Here is a 20366-nt window from a genome sequence, read left to right as displayed (position 1 = left end):
TGTGATCTTAGCTCAACACAACTTCTGCCTCCTGGGTTCAAGTGACTTTCCAGCCTCAGCCTCCTGAGTAGCTGGGACTACAGCCGCCCGCCACCACACCTGGCTAATTTTCGTATTTTTAGTAGTGATGGGCCAGGTCACCATGTTGGCCAGGCTGGTCTCAAACTCCTGACCTCAGGTGATCCACCTGCCTCGACCTCCCAAAGTGCTGAGATCACAGGTGTGCGCCGCCCCACCCGACCTTAATGTATTATTTTATCGTGTTTCCTCCGCATCGCAGTAACACAGAAGTGCAGTTGCTGAGACCTCCCAGGTGCCCTGTGTTCCCCCCGAGTGTTCCTCTGGGCCTAACCACCCAGTCATCTTCTTTGGGTCTGTTGATAGTCAGGTGTCTGGCACAACTACAGCGAATGTTCCAGGAACATGCCATTTTTCTATGGACAAGCCCATCTCCGCAGAAGTTACAGACTAGCATCCTTGCTGCGGGTGACTGGTATTGGCACTTCACCTGCTTCCCTGATTTCTGACATACCGATTGCCTTGTCTTCTAGACATGGAATTTCCTTGAGTTTTAACCCATAGACGTGTCTTCGCTGTGGCTTTGTGTGTGTTTTGGCTTTTTGGCCCTTCTAGACCCAATTTCTCACTCTGCTATCGTGATGAACTGTCCCCTAAGGGCTGCTGTGATTTTTTTTTTTTTTTTTTGAGACGGAGTTTCACTCTTGTTACCCAGGCTGGAGTGCAATGGTGCGATCTCGGCTCACCGCGACCTGTGCCTCCTGGGTTCAGGCAATTCTCCTGCCTCAGCCTCCTGAGTAGCTGGGATTACAGGCACGCGCCACCATGCCCAGCTAATTTTTTGTATTTTTAGTAGAGACGGGGTTTCACCATGTTGACCAGGTTGGTCTCGATCTCTTGACCTCGTGATCCACCCGCCTCAGCCTCCCAAAGTGCTGGGATTACAGGCGTGAGCCACCACGCCCAGCCACGGGCTGCTGTGATTTGTAGAACACTTACACCTACAGGGAACTAGGGAGCAATGCTAAGTTCTTGAGTAAGGGAGTGACATGATGAAATTGATGTTTTAGGAAGATTAACAGGGAATTAACAGGGAGGTACAGGGACTGAAGTAGGCAAGGTCATCCATACGATGTTTGCTGTAATAACTCGATTCAAGGGTGTGAATATCACAGTGTTATCTTGGCTAATTCTTACAATCTCCCAGTGAGGGGATCATATCTTAGACACAGAGGCTGGCTAAGGGAAGGATTTGATCCAGCTCACGTGCAAGTCAATTCATGGTTAGGTGTCTTGCATCCCAAACATACTTGATCACTGTTTGAAAAGTGAACGTGGAGAAGCCAGGACATGGACACAGGCTCATTCATTCTTTCTTTCTTTTCCTTCTTTCTTAGCTAGGACTTGGACATAGGTTTGTTCGTTCTTTCTTTTCTTTCTCTCTTTCTTTCTTTCTTTTTTGATGCAGTTATGTTCTTGTTGCCCAGGCTGGAGTGCAGTGGTGTGATCTAGGCTCGTCGCAATCTCTGCCTCTCGGGTTCAAGCGATTCTCCTGCCTCAGCCTCCTAAGTAGCTGCGATTACAGGTGACCGCCACCACGCCCAGCTAATTTTTGTATTTTTAGTAGAGATGGGGTTTCACCATGTTGGCCAGGCTGGTCTCAAACTCCTGACTTCAGGTGATCTGCCCACCTCAGCCTCCCAAACTGCTGGATTACAGGTGCGAGCCACCATACTCAGCCAGCCTCTTTTTTAAAAATTAATTTTTTTTGGCCAGGCATGGTGGCTCACGCCTGTAATCCCAGCACTTTGAAAGGCCGAGGCAGGAGGATCACTTAAGCTTAGGAGTTCAAGACCAGCTTGGCCAACATAGTAAAACCCCGTCTCTACTAAAATACAAAAATTATCTGGGTATGGTGACCAGCACCTGTAACCCTAGCTGCTCTGGAGACTGAGGCAGGAGAATAGCTTGAACCCAGGAGGCGGAGGTTGCAGTGAGCCGAGATCATGCCACTGCACTTTAGCCTGGGCGACAGAGTGAGACTCCGTCCAGGACCCCATGATGCTCCGTCACCCAGGCTGGAGTGCAGATCATGGCTCACTGCAGCCTTGAACTCCTACGCTCAACTGATCCTGCTGCTTCTGCCCCACAAGTGCTGGGATTCCAGGCGTGAGCTACTGTGCCACACTACAAGTTTCTTGCTTGTGTGTGAGGCCCCATCTGGTGTGAGTGTGCCTGACGCTGCCTGAACACGGACAGATGAGGGTAACTCGACTCATTTGTTGGTTACCAACCACAACTCCAGGTGTCCACCAGGGGGCACCGGAGCCCAGGACTCCCTGACGCTCTGTTCAGAATAGCGCCGATGACCTCAGGTTTGCCATCTCTTGGCTCGCCTGGCTCTTGCTCTAGGTGGGCAGAGGGGGCCGGTGTGTGGGAGCAGCTGGCAGTGCCTCCTCCCAATGGCCTAGAAAGGTTCTGAAAACCGACTTGCTCGGGGGCATGTGAGCACAGCCCCGCTGGCAGCACCAGCACCTGTGACTTGGGCAATAGGGTGAAAGCACATTCTGTTCCCCGTCCTGGGAGCGTGTGGCCGGGGTTAGCAGACACGCACCACGCCTACGAATTCCTTCAGAAACCCCTCACTTCACCTCCGCTAAAAGGCAAATGAGCTCTTCCTGACTCAGAAGTGGTGTGTTCTGTCAAGTCAGACGGTCCTGATCCCACCCCTCACTTCCCTGGCCTTAGCCCTGGCATCTGCCTCATTCTAGGCACTGGGGCTGCGCTTGGGAACAAAGCCTGGCTCCTCCTCCTCCACTTCCGGTAGCAGGTTGGACTCAGCGAGGGAGCTTTTAAAAACGAAGATGGTGGCTCACACCTGTAATCCCAGCACTTTGGGAGGCTGAGGCGGGTGGATCACCTGAGGTCAGGAGTTCGAGACCAGCCTGGCCGAGATGGTGAAACCCCATCTCTATTCAAAATACAAAAATTAGCCGGGTGTGGTGGCACATGCCTGTCATCCCAACTGCTTGGGAGGTTGAGGCAGGAGAAGCGCTTGAACCTGGGAAGTGGAGGTTGCAGTGAGTGAGCCAAGATTGCGCCACTGCACTCCAGCCTGGGCGACAGGGTAAGACTCTGGGCAGCTCACGCCCATCATTCCAGCACTTTGAGAAGGCTGAGGCAGGAGAATCGCTTGAGCCCAAAAGTTCGAGACCAGCCTGGGCAACATCTTGAGACTCTGTCTCTACAAAAATAAAAATAAACAAAAGCAAAACAATAAAATGAAGATGCCAAGCCTCACACAAAAGATTCCAGTTTCACTGCTCCAGGGTGCGGCCTGGACGGCAGCATTTCTACAGCTTTCTGTGTGACTCTTGAGTGCGGTGCATTGAGACTGTCGGCGTCTAAGGCCTTGAGAGTCACAGCGTAGTGCCTGGGAAGCTTGATGGAAATGCTGGATCTCAGCATCCCCCTTCCAGTTTGCTGACTCAGAATGTACAGTTCACCAAGAAGCCCAGGTGATTCTGCCGCGCGCCGAGGTTCCAGAAGCCCTGGGCCGGTCGTGTATTGTTCTTCGCCCATGCTGGTCTCCCCGGCCTGAATCTTAGCTTGTTTGACTTTCTCAAGCTGTAGCAGTGGCTCTCAGAAGTTTTCACTGTGACCTGCGGAAAGAAATGGACTTCACATTAAGATGGAGAGCACTCGTGTGGATACGATGATGACAGCGAAACACCACGGAAGCGACGCCTTTACTACCTGTGACGCACTCACTCATCCGGCAGGTGTCTTTGCCACCTGCTTTGTGCTGGGCATTGCTCTAGCTGCCTGTGTCTAGAACAAAACCCCTGCTGTTGTGGAGTTTATATTCTAGGAGGAGGGCAAGGGGGTCAGAAAGTTAAAAACAAACCATGTATATAAAGGGCATGCTAAAAGGTATATAATAAAATCTCTTTAAAAATTCCATTTCGAGGGTGGGGTTCTGGGGTGCTGGTCATTTTCTGTTTCTTGATCTGGGTGCTGGGTATATTAACTGCAATAATTCAAGGGTTCTGCACTTCTCCGGAGGTGTGCTGCACTTTAATAAAACGTTCAAAAATTACGTTCTGATCTTTCCTTCTTTCCCTCCCTCCCTCCTTCCCTCCCTCCCTCCCTCCTTCCTTCCTGCCCTTTTTTCAGAGTCTTGCTCTGTCACTCGGGCTGGAGTGCAATGGCATGATCTCAGCTCCCTGCAACCTCCACCTCCTGGGTTCAAGTGATCCTCCTGCCTCAGCCTCCTAGTAGCTGGGGTTACAGGCATACACCACACCCGGCTAATTTTTGTATTTTTAGTAGAGGGGGTCGCTAGGAATCATGTTGGCCAGGCTGGTCTCGAACTCCTGACTTCAAGTGATCCACCCGCCTCAGCCCCCAAGTGCTGGGATCACAGCCATGAGGTACCGCTCCTGGCTAAACATTCTCACATTTTCTATTCTATTATTATCCTCTTTCATTTAAAAAAAAAAATCATTCAAATCCACCATATTCAGTTTACCTCCCACTAAAAAGTTGCAACAGTAGTTTTAAAAACTGCTCTATTTAAAAACAAGTCAGGCATGGTGGCTCACACCTGTAACCTTAGCACTCTGGGAGGGTGAGACAGGTGGATCGTTTCAGGCCAGGAGTTTAAAACCAGCCTGGCCAACATGGTGAAACCCCATCTCTACTAAAAATACAAAAATTAGCCGGGCATGGCAGCCGGCACCTGTAATCCCAGCTGCTCTGGAGGCTGAGGCAGGAGAATCGCTTGAACCCGGGAGGCAGAGGTTGCAGTGAGCTGAGATCGTGCCACTGCACTGCAGCCTGGGCCACAGAGTGAAACTCTGTCTCAAAAAAATAAATACATAACTAATAATAATAATTAAAAAAACAAACTAGAAGGAAAAAACCTTCATCCCAATCCCTCAGCCGCACCTACCACTCGGCTTAGCAGCTGCCTGCAGGTGTGGGCCAGGCTGCCGGCTGCCAGCAGTGGCCTTCCTGGCCCTCTTGCTTACCCCACAGCGCAACTGGCTCACGGTAGAGATTCTTCAGGGCAAAGCCTCCCTCTGGCAGCCTGGCCCACCTCCACTCCCAGCGAGACCTGACAAGCCCTTCTCCTTGCCGAGTCACTCTGCTGTGGGCAGTGCTCCTCAAGTTCCAGATGTGGGAGGAGCTGGCTCAGGCATGTTAGTGAGAGGGTTGGGGTTATCCCCGTGGCCACCTCCCAATCTCCTGAGACTTCTGTGTTTAGTCTGGCGCTCATTCCTCATGTCAGCTCCCTGGTGGCAGAGCAGTCTCCCTTGGTGTCTCTCTGGCCACAATGATCAGTGTCACAGACACATCCCAGCATAGCCCCAGCGCTCCACCCCATGGCGGGGACAGTCCAGGATGGGTGAGGAACAGCGTGGGATGGGGGAAGGAAGCAGGAGACTTCACTCTTTCCTTTGAGCCTAAAGCTCCAGATGACCCTACGCTAGAGGTGCAGATGGGGGACAGCTCTGGCTGTCTGAGGGAAACTAGGAAGGTGGGGGCTGGGGAAACTGGGGGCTGGGCTGCTCTAGCAGCAGGACCAACCAAGGCAGAGGTGCTTCGCCCCCAGCTCTGTTTACTGGTGGGGAAGTGTGCTCTAAATCAGTCGTTTGCATCTACTGAGCAGTGAAATCTGGTCAGTCCTGATGCTTTCTGAAGCAGGGCTCCTGGATTTGGCATTGCTTTATTGCACCTCAGAATTTTTAATTTTATTTCATTTTACATTAGACGGAGTCTTGCTCAGCCGCTCAGGCTGGAGTGCAGTAGTGCGATCTCGGCTCACTGAAACCACCGTCTTCTGGGTTCAAGCGATTCTCCCATCTCAGCCTCTCGAGTAGCTGGGGTCACAGGCATCCGCCATCATGCCCAGCTAATTTTTGTATTTCAGTAGAGATGGGGGTTTCACCATGTTGGCCAGGCTGGTCTTGAACTCCTGACCTCAGGTGATCCACCCACTTCGGCCTCCCAAAGTGCTGGGATTACAGGCCTGAACCACTGCACCCAGCGTGATTTTTCATTTTTGAGACAAGGTCTGGCTCTATTGCTCAGGCTGGAGTGCAGTGGCGCAGTCTCTACTCATTGCAACCTCTGCCTCCCAGGCTCAAGCAATCCTCCTGCCTCAGCCTCCTGAGTAGCTGGGATTACAGGCATGTGCCACCAGGCCCCACTAATTTTTGTATGTTTTGTAGAGACAGGGTTTCGCCATGCTGCCCAGGCTGGTCTTGAACTCGTGAGCTCAAGCGATTTGCCGGCCTCAGCCTCCCAAAGTGCTGGGATTACAGGTGTGAGCCACTGCACCTGGCCTGTGCCTTAGACTTTAGAGTCGGAAAACTGGATTTGCATCTTGGCTTCACTACTACCAGCTGTATGGCGCTGAACAAGTCACGTATACCACGGAGAACCTCAGTTCTGTCACGTGAGAGCTGGGGACGGTACGTGTCCCCTCGGGCTCTTGGAGTTGGATGCGGAGAGGTGCTACGTGCGGGGCCTTGTGCTGTCAGACTCTGCGAGCCTCCACAGCTGTCATGACGGAGGCAGTGTCGCGGGCTGGGAGAAAACTTCAGGTTTGTCGTCCCCACTCGGCGTCTTGAAGCCAGGCCACAGTGGGTGGTCCTGGCCGAGGCCTCACAGCTCCCCGGGGAAGGGCTGCCGTTACTTGCAGAGTTAGATGATTTAGTAGAAAGTTGCCCTGCCCACCTCACTGGCCAGGCGCCGCCACCCAGATCCACCCAGACTGCGCCCCATGTCGGTTTCCAGAAGCCTCCCCTTTCTCACTGCCCTCCTGCTCTCTGGCCACGGCCCTGGGCTCCATTGCTGGACAATGTGAGTGCAAAACAGCCAGCCCTACACAGTTCCTCGAGGTCTGACCTTCCCTTCTGCAGAGAGTTGTTTTACACCCACTTTCTACATGAGGGACAGTGACAAGGGCAGAGTGGCCCTGAGTTCTTGGGTTCCAAGTGCTCGCTGCCCACGGCAGCCTCTGTGTGGGCTGGGCCCTGGGGCTGGTCTGGGTCTGGGCCCTGGGGCTGGGGCTGGGTCTGGGACCTGGGTCAGGGGCTGGGCCCTGGGGCTGGGGCTGGGGCTGGGTCTGGGACCTGGGTCAGGGGCTGGGCCCTGGGGCTGGGGCTGGGGCTGGGTCTGGGACCTGGGTCAGGGGCTGGGCCCTGGGGCTGGTCTGGGTCTGGGCCCTGGGGCTGGGTCTGGGTCTGGGACCTGGGTCTGGGGCTGGGCCCTGGGGCTGGGGCTGGGTCTCGCACCTGGGTCTGCGGGCTGCCCGGTCGCTAGGAATCAGAGTGGGGGTGAAGGTGCAGCGGGGCGAGGGGTTCAGCGGGGGCTGAGGGGGCCAGCGGGGTGAGGGGGGCAGCGGGGGGTGAGGGGGCAGCGGGGGGTGTGGGGGGCAGTGGGGGTGAGGGGGCCGCGGGTTGAGGGGGCCAGCGGGGTGAGGGGGGCAGCGGGGGGCGAGGGGGGCGAGGGGGGCAGCGGGGGGCGAGGGGGGCGAGGGGGGCAGGGGGGTGAGGGGGCAGCGGGGGCTGAGGGGGGCCGCGGGGTGGGGCCGGGAGGCTGGGGGCGGAGGGAGGGGAGGAGCGACGCGGCCGGGCCCTTTAAGAGGCGGGACGCCCCGCCTCCACGCTGGGCGGCGCAGGCGCAGACGGGCCGGGGGGCGCTCGGGCTGGAGGGGCGGCGGGCGGAGGGAGCGCGCTCACCTGAGGGGCTGGCGCTGACGGCCGGAGGCGAGGGCGGGCGGCGGGGAGGCGGGCCCAGGAGTCGGGGGCGGCCGGGGCGGGAGGGGAGGCCCGGGGCGGCGGCGGCGCGGTGAGCGGGGCCGGGGCAGCACCATCTGGAGGGGCGGGAGCGCGCGGCCTCTGGGGGGCGGCCGGCGGGGCGCGCAGGAGGAGCGTGGCGGGTTCAGCCCCGCGCTGCCCGAGCAGCAGCCGCCGCGCGTCGGGGTCCTCAGCTGGGGCCCGCAGCAGCTCCGCGGGCTGAGGCTCGGCGTGGAGGAGCGCGGCGGGGTGGGCGCGGCGCTGCAGGAGGAGGGCGGGGTGGGCGCGGCGCTGCAGGAGCGCGGCGGCCGCGGCCTCGAGCCCGGCCCGGGGGCGCCGTGGGGGCCGCCGGACGGCGCGGACAGGGGGCGCCCGCCGCGGTGGCCGGGCCCGGCGCGCTGGCCCGTGGCGCAGGAGGAGGGGCTGGGGCCCCGCGGGCAGCACCAGGAGAAGGGCGGAGGCGGCCCCGCGGTGCAGGAGCGCGGCGAGGCCCGGGCCGGGGTGCAGGAGCGCGGCGAGGGGAGCCCGCGGAGGCGGCCGCGGCGGCCCGAGCCGGAGTCCGGCGAGGGGCCGGGAAGTTCGGGCGAGCGCGGGGAGCGGCCGTGGGAGAGCGTCGGGCGGGAGGCGGTGGTCCTGGGAGCGGCCCCGGCGCGCCGCAGCCGCGCGGAGCTGGTCGGGAGGGCCCGGCCGGTGGGGCCCTGGGGGCCCGCTGGGGAGGGGCGCCTGGGGGTGCAGGAGGCGAACTGGCTTCCCGGGGTGCAGGAGGGACAGGTGGTGCGGGCCGTCCAGGAAACCTGTGTGCACGGGAAGGAGCCCCGGGAGGGCGAGGAACCCCGCGAGGGGCACAGGCCCCGGAGGCGCCGCCGGCGGAGGAGGTGGTAGCTGGCCGGCGCGGCCCCGCGGTCACTCACGGACGGAAGGGGACGCGGGATGTAGGGGCGTCGGGGGTCGGGAGCGGGAGCGTGCGGGGAAGCGGGGCGCGCTGGGAGCCACTGCCTGAGGGCGGGCCGCGGCCCGCGGGAGCCTCTTCTGCTGCTTCAGCCTGGGCATCGCCGAAGCTGCGTCTGCGGGGAGGCGGCGGAAGGCGCAGGTAAGGAAGCCCGGTTCCCCTAGCTGGGGTTGGTGTGCTTGGGAGCAAGAGCTCGCTGGTCCCCGCACTGTCGTTGGTCTCTCTCGGCTTCCAGCCTGGAGGGAGCGGTGTAGTTTCCAGGTGTGAGGCAGGACCTCCTCCTCCCCGCCGCCCCTTACCCTCTGCACTGTGTATGGCTCCTGGAGTGATGGGGCGTCTTCTTAGCGTCTAGATAGCAGGCGAGACGTTTGGGTAGCTGCCAGGTCTGTGCAGAGGGAAGAGAGGGGTCCCACCCCTCCACCTGCCCGCCGATGGCGTTCGGGGCGCCTCCATGCTGTATTCTGCATGCTGCAATCAACACAGGTTGCCTCAAGTCCTCAAAACACGTTCCACGTAAGGGAAGAGGGCGGTGTGGGATTAACAGAACCTTATTTTGTAACCCTGTTGGTCACGTGAGCTGAGATGTGAGTGTGACAGCTAGTGGCTTGGGCACGGCACGAGCCTGACCTGCTCCTCCGCGCGTCCTGTCACAGCTGATTTACCCTGACGGCCCAGAGCCAAGGGCGATTAGTGGGCAGAAGGATGGAGAGCAACTGGTGAGCCTTCCCGTCTTCGGGTGGGACTTCACCACCCCAACGCAAAAGGGGTGGGAGAGGAGGGTGCCTTTGCACCGCAGGACTCCACCCTGGGGAGGTTTGCAGATGGGCCGCTGTGGTATCATGGGCTCTGCACCCATCAGGGCTGCTCCCAGCCCAGTCTAGAGGGAGGGCTTGTAGGGGTCAAGGGTGGTGGCTGTATTGGGCTTCTTGCTGACTCCCTGGTGGCCTGAGTGCCAGACCTACTCATCCTGCCTCGCCCCCACGGGGGGGCTTAGTCTCCTAGGGCAGTTTGCCTCTTACCTGGCACTGTCAGGCTCTTGGGTGGGGATGGGTCCCTGGCACCTGGGTGGGGATGGGTGCAGGGTTGCTGCCCGCCCAGGGCTTTAGCTGGGACCCCTCTCTGCCCCAGCCCGAGGTGTGGCTCTGAGTCAGATGGTCCCAGGCCCCCGTCCCGAACCAGATTGGGTGCTCTGTAGGGGCAGAGGGAGTGGTGCTGGAGGTAGCAGCTGCTGGAGGAGCCGGTTAGCCTGCTCCTCATACAAACTTAAACCCGTCTGTCAGCTTCATCCCCTGCCTGTCATGCTGCCACCCGAACACTCATGCACCGGAAGTTCAGCTGCTGCGCCCACGGCGCCTGGCGCTTCTGGAACGGCCAGAGTGGTTCTCACTGCGTGGCTTCAGGTGGAGAGAATTGTCTGCTTTAAACACATATACACGAGCACAGATCTTCACCTCCTTATTTCAGGTCGGCGTTTTTGAACTTGTAGATGAATAGGAGGAAAAAGGCCTTGGCATCACACAGATTGCTTTTGATCTGGTTATATCGCTTACAAGCTGCGTAACTTCCTTGGGCAACATCATGTCTCTAGGTTTCAGTTTCCTGGTGTGTGCGGCGGGCCAGGGCTTCCCCTGCAGTGTCCTGCTCAGACCCTTTGGAACCTTTGCCCACCTCCCAGGAGCCCTGGCTAGCAGATGTCGGGGAGGAATGGTCAGGCCTTTTCCTGTGGCCTCTAAGCCCGAGATTAGCCTGCTGCCTTGTGCTTCCTCTAGAAGATGAAGTGTTTCTTTTTGTTTGTTTGAAATAACAGCTTTATTGAAGTATAATGACACATGGTAAACTGAGCATATTTAAAACATGCAATTTAATAAGATGTAGCCTATGTATAAACCCATGAAACCACCCCCACCATCAAGATAGTGAACATCCCCCTTATTCCCCAGTCCCCAAAAGTTTCCTGGTGGAATCCCTCCACCCCACCCCTCCTCTGCCGTGTCCTACCAGAGGTCAGAGGTCACAGGCTGGTCTTTTCTGTCATTGTATTTGAGTTTGCAGCATCTAACGTAAATGGAATCAAGTAGTATGTGCTCTTTTTTTGACCTGGCTTCTTTCATTCAACGGAAGTGTTTTGGAGTTTGTCCACGTGGTTGCATGTATCACCAGTTCATTGCACACGTGTGCCAAAGTCTGTTTATCCATTGACCTGTTGATGGGTTTTCAGTTTTTGGTAATTACAGAGAAAGCTGCTGTGAATGGTTTTTTAGTCTTTGTGTGGATGTTGGATAAATCCCTAGGACTGGAATGGCTGGGTCATGTGGTAGGTATACATTTAACTATTTTTATTATTTATTTATTTATTTATTTTTGAGACGGAGTTTCGCTCTCGTTACCCAGGCTGGAGTGCAATGGCGCAATCTCAGCTCACCGCAACCTGTGCCTCCTTTTTCAGTTTTTGGTAATTACAGAGAAAGCTGCTGTGAATGGTTTTTTAGTCTTTGTGTGGATGTTGGATAAATCCCTAGGACTGGAATGGCTGGGTCATGTGGTAGGTATACATTTAACTATTTTTATTATTTATTTATTTATTTATTTTTGAGACGGAGTTTCGCTCTCGTTACCCAGGCTGGAGTGCAATGGCGCAATCTCAGCTCACCGCAACCTGTGCCTCCTGGGTTCAGGCAATTCTCCTGCCTCAGCCTCCTGAGTAGCTGGGATTACAGGCACGCGCCACCGTGCCCAGCTAATTTTTTGTATTTTTAGTAGAGACGGGGTTTCACCATGTTGACCAGGATGGTCTCGATCTCTTGACCTTGGGATCCACCCGCCTCGGCCTCCCAAAGTGCTGGGATTACAGGCGTGAGCCACCGCGCCCGGCCTATTTTTTATTTTTGAGACAGAGTTTTGCTCTTGTTGCCCAGGCTGGGGTGCAGTGGCGTGATCTCAGCTCACCACAACCTCCGCCTCCCTGGTTCAAGCAATTCTCTTGCCTCAGCCTCCTGAGTAGCTGGGATTACAGGCATGCGCCACCAAGCCTGGCTAATTTTGTATTTTTAGTAGAGACGGGGTTTTTCCATGTTGGTCAGGCTGGCCTCAAACTCCTGACCTCAGGTGCTCTGCCTATCTCGGCCTCCCAAAGTGCTGAGATTACAGGTGTGAGCCACCACGCTCGGCCTGCATTTAATTTTTAAGCAACTGCCAGACTGTTTTCTAAAGTGGTTGTGCGTTTTATATACTCACCTGCTGTGTATGGGAGTTCTGGTTTGTACACATCTTTGATATGTCCACCTCTTGATTCGGTCAGTCTTTAAGTTTAGACATTCTCATGTCTGTAGTGGTATCTCGTTATGATTTTAATTCGTGTTTCCCTAATGACTCATGTTGTTAAGCATGTTCTCATGTGCTTGTTGGCCATGTGTGTATCTTTGGTGACGTGTCTATTCAGATTGTTGACCCATTTTTAATTGTGTGGGGATTTTTTCATGTTGAGTTCTGAAGAGTTCTTCATATATTATGGACATAAGCCTTTTATCAGGTATGTGATTTCAAATATTTTCTTCCAGTTTGTGGCTTATATTTTATTCTCTTAACAGTGTCTTCTAAAAAAATGTTCATGATCAATAATGCAAAATGGTGTGTTTTTGAAGAGAAGTTTTAAATTTTAGTTAATTAATTTATTAGTCTGTTACTTTGTGGATTACATTTTTGGTGTTATGTCCAAGAAGTCTTTGCCTAACCCAAAGTCACAACAGTTTTCTCTTGTTTTCTTGTAGGCGTTTTATAGTTTTGGGTTTTACATTTAGATCTGTGATTCATTTCGGGTTAATTTTGTATGTAATGCAAGGTGTGAATCCATGTCCAGTTTTTTGCATGTAGAACTCTAATTGATCTAGTAGCACCATTTGTTAAAAAGATGTGTCTCTCCAATGAATTGCCTTTGCATCTTTGTCAATAATCAATTGTTGGCTGGGCATGGTGGCTCACAGCTGTAATCCCAGCACTTTGGGAGGCTGAGGCAGGTGGATCACAAGGTCAGGAGTTTGAGACCAGCCTGGCCGACATAGTGAAACCCCATCTCTACTAAAAATACAAAAAATTAGCCAGGTGTGGTGGCAGGTGCCTGTAATCCTAGCTACTGGGGAGGCTGGGGTAGGAGAATCTCTTGAACCCAGGAGGCAGAGGTTGCAGTGAGCCGAGATTGTGCCATTGCACTCCAGCCTGAGCTGCAATGTGAGACTGTCTCAAAAAAAAGAAAAAAATCAATTGTGTGTGTCTAATTCTGGATTGTTTTGTTCTATTGAGCTATTTGTCTGTTTTTATCCCAGTATCACACTATCTTGATTACTGTGGGTTTGTAAACTATAGTAAGTCTTGAAATCAGGGTAAGATCTCAGACTTTGTTTTGCCTTTTCAAAATTGCTTTAGCTATTCTGGGTTCTTTGTATTTCCATATACATTTTAGAATTAGTTTGCCCATTTCTACAAAAAAGCCTGTGGGATTTTGATTGGGATTATGATCAATTTGGGGAGAATTGATATCTTAGCAATATTGAACCTTCTGAGCCTTGAACAATATATCTCTCTGTATTTAGGTTTCCTTTAATATCTCTCAGCAGTGTTTTGTAGTTTTTGATATATCACTCTTTTCTATCTTCTGTCGAACATATCCTTAAATATTACCTATTTCTATGCTGTTGTAAATGATACTGGTTTTTCTTTGTAGTATTGTTTTTTATTTTTAGAAACTTTTAATTGTGGTAAAATAGGCATAATATAAAATTTGCTATTTTAACCATCTTAAAGTGGTGGTGAATACATTCATAATGTCGCACATCCGTCATCAGCATCCACCTCCGGAACTTTTTCATCTTGTGAAACTGAAACTGTGCACCTATTAGCAGCTTCCTGTCCCTCCTCTCTCAGCCCCGATCACTACCATTTCACCTTCTGTCTCTATGCATTTAGCTACTCTAGGTGCCTCACAGAAGTAGAATTATACAGTATTTGTTCTTTTTTGACTGGCTTGTTTCACTTTGGCATACTGTATTCAAGGTTCATTTACACTGTAGCATACGTCAGCATTTTCTTCTTTTTAAAGGCTAAATAATATTCCACTGTGTGAATATACCACATTTTGTTTATCCATTCACTTGGATTGCTTTCACCATTTTTTTTTTTTCAGACAGGGTCTTACTCTGTCTCCCTGGCTGGAGAGCAGTGGCGTGATCATGACTCACTGCAACCTGGAATTCCTGGGCCCAGGTGACCCTCCCACCTCAGCCTCCAGGGTAGCTGGGGCTACAGGTGTGCACTACCACGCCTGGATAATTTTTTTTTTTTTTTTTTTTTTTTTCTGTAGAGATGGGATTTCGCCATGTTGCCCAGGCTGGGCTCAAGTGGCTTTCACCTTTTGGCTCTTGTCAGTAATGCTGTTGTAAGATGGTCCTGTTGTTTACATGTCACTTCCCAGTTGTTTGTTGCTAATTATGTAAGTACCATTGATTTTTGTATTTTGAGCTTGAATCCTGCAGTCTTGCTAAATTGACTTAGTTCTAATAAGCTTTTTTGTAACTTCCATTGGATTTTCTGAAGCACCATGTCATCTGCTAATAAAGTTTTACTTCTTCCTTTCTGATCTTTATGCCTGTTACTTATTTTTCTTGCCTGACTGCACTGGCTAGATCCTCTGGTGTAATTTGTTGTGTTTTAGAGACAGAGTCTTGCTCTGTTGCCCAGGCTGCAGTGGCATGATCTTGGCTCACTGCAACCTTTGCCTCCTGGGTTCAAGCGATTCTCCTGCCTCAGACTCCTGAGTAGCTGGGATTACAGAGACCACACCCAGCTAATTTTTGTATCTTTGGTAGAGATGGAGTTTCACCATGTTGGTCAGGCTGGTCTCTTAACTCCTGACCTCAGATGATCTGCCTGCCTGGGCCTCCCAAAGTGCTGGGATTATGGGAGTGGGCCACCAAGCCCAGCCTCATCTAATGTTGAATAAAAGAACAGATACCTTGTTTCTGATCTTCCAGGGAATGCATTCAGTCTCTCACCATTAAGAGTGGTGTTAGCTAGCTCGGTGTCCTGGCTCACAACTGTAATCCCAATACTTTGGGAGGCTGAGGGGGGTGGATCACCTGAAGTCAGGAGTTCAGGACCAGCCTGGGTAACATGGTGAAACCCCATCTCTGCTCAAAATACAAAAATTAGCCCAGTGTGGTGGTACACGCCTGTAATCCCAGCTACTTGGGAGGCCGAGGGATGAGAATCGCTTGAACCCAGGAAGTGGAGGTTGCAGTGAGCCGAGATCGCACCACTGCACTCCAGCCTGGGCAACAGAGCGAAACTCTCACAAAACAAAACAAAAAAAGCGGTGTTAGCTGTAAGTTTTTCATATCTGACCTTTACCAGGTTGCAAAAGCTCCCTTTTATTCCTACTTGGCTGAGAGTTTGAATCAGGAATAGATGTTAGATTCTGGCAAACGCTTTTTCTGTATCTTTCAAAGCGATCGTTGGATTTTCTTTTAGTTAACATGGCGAACTACACTGAATGATTTTCAGATGTTAAAACAACCTCACATTCTTGGGACAAGCCCCACTGGTTATGTTGTATTATTGTTGGATTCTGTTTGCTGAGGGATTTGTTAAGAACTTTTGCATCTGTGTTTATGAGAGTAGTTTTCTTATATCATCAGGATTCATTGTATAGTCGGACCTCTGTATCTGTGGGTTCTGTATCTGTGAATTCAACCAACCACAGGTTGAAAATATTCAGGAAAAAAAAAAAAGCCTAATAAAAAACACTGAAATCCCAGCAGTCTGGGAGGCCAAGGCAGGAGGATTGCTCAAGGCCAGGAGTTTGAGACCAGCCTAAGCAACATAGTGAGACCCCTTCCCTATAAAAAATAAAAAGCTGAGTGTCATGGTGCGTGCCTGTAGTCCTAGCTGAGGTGGGAGGACCCCTTGAGCCCTCGAGTTTGAGGCTGCAGTGAACGTTGATTGCACCACTGCACTCCATCCTGGTTATCAGAGCGAGTCCCTGTCTCTAAAAAGAAAAAAACCCAAAACTGGCCGGGTGCAGTGACTCACACCTGTAATCCCAGCACTTTGGGAGGCCGAGGAGGGTGGATCATGAGGTCAGAAGTTCCAGACCAGCCTGGCCAAGATGGTGAAACCCTGTCTTTACTAAAAATACAAAAATTAGCTGGATGCAGTGACAGGCACATGTAATCCCAGCTACTCGGGAGGCTGAGGCAGGAGAATCACTTGAACCCCCCGGGGCGGGGGGCAGGCGGAGGTTGTGGTGAGCGGAGATCGTGCCACTGCACTCCATCCTGGGCAACAAGAGCAAAACTTGTCTCAAAAAAAAAAAAAAAAAACCCAAAACAAAGAAACTCCCCTGACACTTTCCAAGCTTCTAGGTGGTTTTAATGCACAACAGGGCAAAGAGCTGCCACTCCAGAGCTGAGAGGAGAACCTGCTTCTCAGATCGTGGCGTATGGACCAACAGTATCCAAGCTGCGTGGGAGCTTGTGAGAAATGCAGATGCCCAGGCCCCACCTCATAGGCTTGGGATCACAATGTGTTTTAACAAGATCCCAGGTGATCTTATATACATGAACCTCTGAGAAACGGATCTGTGCCTCATTTAACATGCAGCAACTATGAATGAGCACTTGCTGTGGCCCAGACCACCCTGGGTGGGGTTGCGCAGGCTGGAGTGCAATGGTGAGATCTCAGCTCACCACAACCTCCGCCTCCCGAGTTCAAGAGATTCTCCTGTCTCAGCCTCCCGAGTAGCTGGGGTTACAGACATGGGCCACCCCGCCCAGCTAATTCTGTATTTTTAGTAGAGACGGGTTTCTCCATGTTGGTTAGGCTGGTTTCGAACTCCTGACCTCAGGTGATCCACCCACCTCAGCCTCCGAAAGTGCTGGGATTACAAGTGTGAGCCACTGCGCCTGGCAGTCTCTTGAATTTTTTGTGTCTGCTGTCTTGTTTGTAATTTTTTGATCCTCCAGTTAAAAAAAAATTCCATTTTTATTTTGTCTCTCTGAGGAAACTGATGAGAGTTTTCTGTCTGAAAATGTTTTCCACCGTCTTACTTCCTCCCGGTTGCATTTTTCAGCATGCTTTGTTCTGTTTCTCCGATGCTTTTCTTAGGTATCTGGTAATTTTTTTTTTTTTAATAAGATGGGGTTTCACCATGTTGGTCAGGCTGATCTTGAACTCCTGACCTCAGGTGATCCGCTCACCTTGGCTTCCAAAGTGCTGGGATTACAGGCGTGAGCCACCACGCCCGGCCGGTCTCTGGTAATTTTTTGTTGTGTGCTCCTCAGGGAGGCTGACTGCAGCGCTGGGTGGCCTTGTTGACAGAGCTTTGTGTGGTGACCTGGATGGGCCATTTGTTGGCAACTGTCAGGGTTTGTATCTTTCCATCTTTCTTGGCCTGGTCCGAGTCCCCAGAGAAGACACCTCTTGTCTCCTGCCATGTTCCGGGAGCAAGTGGAGAAGGGAACTGGGATCTTGACATCTGCCGTGTGTGCTTTCCCCGTTTGGGGTGTGACGCCCTCTGTTCTCAGCTGAGCCTGCTGTGCCGCTGTACAGAGACATCAGTTTATCCTCTCTCGCGAAAGCCCTGGCTTTTGCAGGGTGGTTGAGGAGCATTCGCCTGGTAGCTTTGTGCTGGGGAGAGAGGCTACAGGTTTACTCTCTCTCTCTTTTTTTTTTTTTTCATTTTTTTGAGATGGACGCTCGCTCTGTCGCCCAGGCTGGAGTGCAGTGGCATGATCTTGGCTCACTGCAACCCCCACCTCCCGGGTTCAAGCAGATCTTCTGCCTCAGCCACCTGAGTAGCTGGGACTACAGACGTTAGCCACCACGTCCGGCTAATTTTTGTATTTTTAGCAGAGACGGGGTTTGTGGACCAGGCTGTTCTTGAACTCCTGACCTCAAGTGATCCCCCACCTTGGCCTCCCAAAGTGCTGGGATTATAGGCTTGAGCCACCGCGCCTAGCCGTTACTGTCTGTTAAATAGCTCTTCAGTAATCCCCTGTATTTTAGCATTGCCCTTTGGACACTCACCTCTTCTTCCAGAGGTCTCTGGGGCTGCCAATTCCTAGGCTTTTGAGGATTCCATGGGGGTCAGTCAAGTGTCCCTCACTTTGGGATTTGTGATTTTCTTGGGTCAGTTCTCAGCTGCCACTAGCCTATCTGCTTTCCAGCTTCTAAAGTTTTGTGCTGGATTTTTTCCTGTGCCATTCTTGCCCTCCCTAGGGGCCTATGGCATTTAGAAAATTCTTTTTTAATTGTAGTTCTGGTGGGGTTTCAGGAAGGAGTGACATTGTGTGGAATCTACTGTTTTTTCCTGGAACCCCTGTCCCTTCTTTTGACTTCCTCACAGAATCCATGAATTCACTCAGCATTAGCGAATGATGTGTATCTACTTAGCAAGTGTGATGGGGATGTAAGACTTCAGCCGTGACCTCCATGGGCCCGCGTCCTTGAGCCAAGCATACAGTCCTGAATGGGCGAATTCTGGCTTTACCTTTTATTCTCTTGGTGCTCCTGGCCACCTCTCCGAGCTGGTTTCCTCATTTGTAAAATGGGGATGATCTGGGGTAGTAAGGTGGATTTCCAGTCACTTTTAGTGAAGAGCTTGTGCACAGTGTCTTCTTGAGGGCCCAGACCATGACTTCTGCCCCTTCATATTTCCCTAGAAACTAGCATTGGGTGGGCGTGTGCTAGGTGCGTGACTAAGGAAGGCAAGAGGGGGGAGAGGTTTTTCTGGTCCCTCTCTTCAGCAGCTGTACCTCCTGGGAGCCCCAGCTGAATGTAACAACATGAGATCCTTCTGTTTCTGTCCCCTGTATACTGTGTCTGCTAATGAGGCAGGGTCTCTTCTCTGGGCCCCTGACCTTGGCAGGGCTCTCACCCCACCCCATGGCCAGAAGAGAGTCACTGTTATGCTGGCATTTGCCCCCTTGCAAATCCTGGGCATCCATTCCTGATGACAGTTTCTTAGCATCTTGGACCAGGCAAGGCCCCTTCCCCTTTGAGAGTCCCAGGTTCTTCAAGGGCCAGATGGGTGAGCAGGATACAGTGGGATTAAAGGTGTGTGTCTTGAAGCCCCAGACATTTCTCTTGCTCCCAGGAGGCTGCTCTAGATGACGCTTTCCCAGCTCCTGGGTCTTGGTGTAGGCATGGTCCCAAGGGGATGAGCAGTGCCTCCTGCAGAGTAATGTTCAGCTCACAGCTCTGGCATCTCCTCAGCATCTTTCTTTCCACGCTCCACCTCCAGGCCAACAATAGGCCCCTTCAGCTCTGGGCTCTTGCTTAGGGCTTCGGGGTGGGGTAAGGCCTGAGCTGGCAGTGGGCAGGACGACCAGCTGGACAGCCTCCGCCCAGCCCTGGAAGCGCTCTCGCTGGGAGTGGCTTGCAGCTGGGAGCTAGACTGCACCCTTCCGTCTGTGCCCTGGTGCCATGACAGTGTGTGGGCAGGACAGGCAACGGGAGGCCGCTCTCTGCAGCACTTGGTGTTCCAGCCGGGTGCTTGGGCATGTGTGGCGTGCATGGGAGTAAGACCCGTCAGCTGCCGGAATGTCTCCTTTGCCACACGCTGCTGCTGGTGTGGGCGCTGGGGAGGGAAGGGGTCTTCAGCTGGTGGAGCATGAAGCAGCTTCGCAGTACTTTAAAGGCTTGATACAGATGGGTGATCCTGTCTCCACATGTCAGCCCACAAGTCCAGTCAGCCTCAGGTTCAGCGTGGGCTATGTCATGTTGTTTAGTCAGATCCTCTGCCTTCCACTCTAAAGTGACAGCCCTTCTCCGCTGGAGCTGGAGGAGATGAGGCATAGCAGGGCCCCTGTCTGGTGTGTCTGCCCCTGCTTCTGGGCTCTGTCCTGCCACCCTGGCACTTCCCTGCACCCCTCTCCTCTCTGGGTGAGCTGGGATCCTGACAGAACCAGGCCCCTTTCCATCACCCTGTGTGCCACCCTGTGCCCCAGCACTGCCTCCGCAGGAGTCCAGTGAGAAGGCGCCTTTCTTAAGGCCAATGCCAGGCTCTCCCTCTGCCCAAGGGACTGGCTGAGTTGTCTCTGGATCTGAGATGGCTTTGTGGGGGCTAAGTCGCTTAGTAGGTCTGGGGCTGGAGTGGTTGTGATGAGATTGACAGCCCCTCTTCCCAGGAAGGTGCTGGCTTCTCTGTGTTAGAAATCAGGGGAGAGGCAAAGCCAGGGCTAGGGGATGGCAACCAGGCTTGTTTCTGGCACCCGCTGGGAAAGTATCGGGCAGCAGCTCGCGGGGAAAGAAGCAGGCCACCTTTCTCCAGGGTCCCTCACAAAGATGGGGTCCTCAGCAGACCCGCCCAGGCTCCTGCCAGGTTCTGCCTTCAGGGCGACATATGTAGATAGATGTCACCTTACGATGCACAGATGACAGCAGAGGTGTGTACAGAGGGCTCCTTCAGTCCAGTTGTGTGCTAATACAAAGAGTTACAGGAATAGTGACCCTTTAAGGATAGGAACATGATGGATAATTTAAATTTAAAAAAATTCTTTTGGCTATTTTTCACATGTTATTACTGTGTAATAACAATAGGC

The 20366-nt window shown here is 53.0% G+C and overlaps 1 protein-coding gene across 5 annotated transcripts in view; it reads left to right on the top strand.

Annotated features, from left to right (window-relative positions):
• The first annotated feature begins 8827 nt into the window (after window positions 1-8827).
• Window positions 8828-20366, top strand: part of TNK2 (tyrosine kinase non receptor 2) — a 50632-nt gene continuing 39093 nt past the window's right edge. For 4 of the 5 annotated variants that reach the window (XM_064360087.1, XM_064360084.1, XM_064360086.1 and 1 more), the window contains exon 1: window positions 8828-8916. The gene's annotated coding sequence lies outside the window, so the exon portion shown is untranslated. Of the gene's footprint in view, window positions 8917-8956; window positions 9492-20366 lie in introns of those variants that run through there. The other variant, XM_064360081.1, reaches the window with a different exon arrangement.

Source organism: Aotus nancymaae, unplaced genomic scaffold (assembly GCF_030222135.1).
Source record: "Aotus nancymaae isolate 86718 unplaced genomic scaffold, 86718_ANA_hifiasm-v0.15.2.pri h1tg000038l, whole genome shotgun sequence".
Classification (NCBI taxonomy): Eukaryota; Metazoa; Chordata; class Mammalia; order Primates; family Aotidae; genus Aotus; species Aotus nancymaae.
Note: the sequence above shows the minus strand (reverse complement) of the source record. Positions and strands in the feature narration are given on the sequence as shown.